We start from the raw sequence: 4,186 nt of genomic DNA, 5'->3' as shown, positions 1-4,186 counted from the left end.
AGGCACGCCGGGAGAGCGAGTCCCGCCGATGCCAGAAAGCGCTGCTGGAGGGGAGCGGAAGACTACAACTCCCGGCGTACCCCGCGACACCGCCCTTCGTGGCCATTTTAACTGAAATGACGGGAGCCTCGCGGCGCTAGCCTCGCAAGGCGGTGCCGCGGAGCAGTTTGGGATAGTGGCGGAACACGGCTGGGCGGGGGCGGGAAAGGCGGGTGGTTTACCACGCTTTAGTGGTGCGCGCCCGGAAGTTTCCGTCGTGCCTCCGGGGCCTCTCTCGGACAAGCCAGCGGCCCTGCCCGTCCCGCCGCCACAGAGGCGTCGCCAGGAGGCCCTGTACTCCCGCGGGCCGGCGGCAGGAAGGTCGCGACCCTGAGAGGTGGCCGCGGTGGTATGGGTGAGAGCATCCTCAGCCCGCCCTGGCCCTAGGCTCTCGCTGCAGCTGTCCCGGGGTTGTAACCGGGACGGGATGTCACCCAGGAGAGGGAGACGAGGAGGGGTTGCACCCTCAGAGGGGTATGGACCCCGAGCGAGGAAGGAGGTCATTACCTGCAGCCAGAGCTGCAGATCTCTCTCTGATTCTCCCCCTCTGCTCATCTCTGGAGAGACCCTCTCTGCAGTCCTGCGTCCAGCTCTGAGGCAGAAACACAAGAGGGACATGGAGCTGTTGGAACAAGTCCAGAGGAGGCCGCAGAGATGCTGCGAGAGCTGGAGCAGCTCTGCTCTGGAGACAGGCTGAGAGAGCTGGGCTGGTTCAGACTGGAGAAGAGAAGGCTCCTTACGGGGAGACCTTAGAGCAGCTCCAGTGCCTAAAGGCGCTACAAGAAACCTGGAGAGAGGCTTTGGACAAGGGCCTGTAGGGACAGGACAAGGGGGAATGGCTTTAACCTGACAGAGGGGAGATTGAGATGGGATCTTGGACATAAGTTCTTCCCTGTGAGGGTGCTGAGTCCCTGGCACAGGTTGCCCAGAGAAGCTGTGGCTGCCCCATCCCTGGCAGTGTTCAGGGCCAGGTTGGATGGGACTTGGAGCAACCTGGTCTAGTGGAAGGCGTCCCTGCCTGTGGCAGGGGGTTGGAACTGGATGAGCTTTAAGGTCCCTTCCCACTTAAATCAGTGTTTGATTCCATGACTATATGTGCAGCCCATCTTTCTGCCTGCAGGACCAAACACACTGAGCATTTGGTGGGCATCTGTGGGTCTTCCCAGGCACCCACAAACTCCTGGCTGGATCAAAGTTGCACAGTTTGGTGCACGTTGGTGTCACCATCACTTTGGTATCTCTCCAGCTCCCTGGCCACCTCCTGCCACCCCACAGCAGGACGACAGGGAGCTGGAACTGAGTGAGCTTTAGGGTCCCTTCCAACACAAGCTATCACAGATTCATAGAATGATCCTGACTTTAATTTTAGCTGCTAGACAGTGAATATTTTGGGTTTTTTTTTAAGTAATTGCTCAGCTTGTTTGCAGTGAAAGAAGTTGGCACAGAAGATACGGAGTGGTAGACAAACACCTTCAAATAAATACTTGCAAACAGGTAAGTGGTTTGGCCCACATTACCTCCAGTCAAGTGGCAGCAGGGAGGACTTACAAGGGTGCAGAAGTCTTCATCATCAGGTAATTTAAACCATAGGGCTGAGACTGAAAGACAGCTCAGTGTTGTCCCATCCCCAGCTTGACATTTGGGTCAGCTCTGAAGGTTCCGAGTCCTCTGCTGGCAAACCTCTGTGTCACCTTTTTGCTTCCTAGAGAGAGACTACGTTGCACATCTGTGGAACAAGATGTGTCCACAATGTGTATCTGGGCTTGCCGTGGGCTTGCTGTTGAGTATTAGGAAAGGCATTAAAGGTAGTTGATTTGAGCCTCTTTCCTTAGCTCTAATGTTGAACTAACAATGTCTTTAACAGGTTTCTTCCATTTAAAAAAGGCAAACCAGCGTGCTAGTACTGTGTGGCTCATTGTCTCCTGGTTTCTTACCCTGTGTGGCCTGGAAATGGAGACTGCAGGCAGCTGATACTCCACTAAGTTCAGATGAAGAGTAGCTGAATAATAAAGCGGTGATTTTCGTCCCCTCTCTCCCCCTTGTTTTCTGGCTGAGGTACTGGTTCATGCCTGAGATAACATGATGAGCTTTTTCATTGCCTTTATCATACCGTTTTCAGATCTCTAGCTGCCAGCCTGAGATGTGTTCATATTTTCTTCACCTTGTGTCTACCACTGATGTCTCTTTGCCCTGGGGGAGGGAAAGATGTCAGTGGAATGACTGGCACCATCCTGATCACAGTTCTTTGTGGACTCAGGTTAAGGATTTGTGTCATGAACAAAACCTATCTTTAAATTGTGCAGCCTGTGACACTCTTACATGAGTAAACAGTTTGTGCACAGTGGGCATGACCTGGCAGATTTCTCTAAGAAGGTGGAGGAACTGGGTTGATTCACACCAATGCAAAGCTGTGAACATACAGAAAAAGTGACTTCTCGTTTGTTGTTCATGAAGAAAGACAAAAAGGAAGGATTTCCATGACATCTTCATGGAGTCCCTCATCTTAGCTGATGTGATGTGGAGTCGTTTCCAAACATAGATCCTAAGCCTGGAACTTGGAGACTTTCAGATAAAATGGTGTTAATTATCCTTCTGCTATTCCTCTAGTAGCCACTGTGGTGGGATAAGGATCTGCTAGGATGTGACTACCCAGCTAACATAGTCCCTTTCTGTGAATGAGAATTTCTGTGTGATCTGGGAGGAAAAGTAGAACTGAGATGGTGAGAGCTGAATGGAGCATCCTGGGACAGAGGGAACTGGGTCTGGGGATGTTTTGCTTGTGTGAGAACCATTCCTAACTCATACTTCACCAGAAAGTCAGTACATTACCCAGAGAGGAGTGAAGGTCTGTCAGCAGATGGTAACCTCCACATGCACAACAGCACACCATTTTTGCTCTTTTCCTGCCTGGTGATGTCCAAATGAGCTGTGGGACCAGCACTTGCTGGCCCAGCATGCCCGTCTGAACTGTTCCATTTATGCTGGGAGCGGTCAGCCCTTTGAAGTGAGAACTGACTGGACAGCAGCTGAATAATGCTCATCCTTTTTTTTTTTTTTTTTATTAAGAAGGTTATCACTGACGCGCCTAGGCAGCACTGAAGCCCTGCTTTCCTGGGCACTGTGTGCAAGTGGACAACAGGGACAATTTTTACACCAGACTGTGCAATCTAAAAACCAGAGAAAAATCTAGGCATTGGAGCTGGGACCGCTCTCTGGAAGGCCTGTGGTTTGAGTACTGTAACAGATCATCTCCCCCCACACTCACCAAGTGGGATGGGACAGTCAGAAAAAGTCATCTGCTCAGTAACTTAATGGTAGCAATACTGAGGTGAAATGAGCAAGCCTAGTGTATATACAGAGAAATCAGTTAGGGTTTCACGTAGAGGAGAGGGCTTGCATTGGAGAGTAGCTTCTCTGCCTTTCTCCTTTTTGGTTCTGCTTGTTACCTATAGTCATCATGTAGAAGCCACTCTGTCCCTATCCACCCGTAGATAGTGAAGAACTCAACATAGAGCTCAGGCTACTTTGGTCTCTCACAGGGGCTCTGTGGCCAAAGCTCCCTTCTCACAAAGACTAATTTTATCTTATTAAAGCTCGAAAATGGTAGTCTTTGGAAATGCAAACAATGGGTAGAAACAAGTGATTAGGTGCACCACCTTCAGAAAATGATCTTTGTTATGTAACCCAGAGGTGGGGACCACATGGTTTGTACAGATGCAGAGAGCTGTTAGATGAGGAGTGTGCACGTTAAAATGCTGTTTTCACTCAGTCTAGCCTGAGCTTCAACCAGTCCTGGTGTGGTATTGTCAGCTAGCTTCAGAAACCAGGGAAGGAACAATCAGAAACCTTCTGCAGATGGTGAAAATGCCACTAACCACCTGGCAGCCTGTCTAGCAGCGTTCCGTGTTCTGGGCAGGCTGCATTGTCTTCATCCATGCTGTCAGATTTTAAGATTGCATGGCCAAATGTGCCATGGTTGGAGTTTTGTTTCTAGATTCCTTGAGTTACTGGAAAGCTGAGCTGGTGAACTTGGACCATAACACTTAGGGAATACATGAGTTGTTGGTGCTTGAGCTCCACAGCCTGATGCTAAGCAAGAATGCATCATTTTAAGTAAAATAAAATTATTAACCCTCTGGGTTAAAGG

The sequence above is a fragment of the Pezoporus occidentalis genome, unplaced genomic scaffold (genome assembly GCF_034315485.1).
Source record: "Pezoporus occidentalis ecotype Australia unplaced genomic scaffold, CSIRO_AGI_Poc_V1 ctg229, whole genome shotgun sequence".
In the NCBI taxonomy this organism is placed as follows: domain Eukaryota; kingdom Metazoa; phylum Chordata; class Aves; order Psittaciformes; family Psittacidae; genus Pezoporus; species Pezoporus occidentalis.
Note: the sequence above shows the minus strand (reverse complement) of the source record.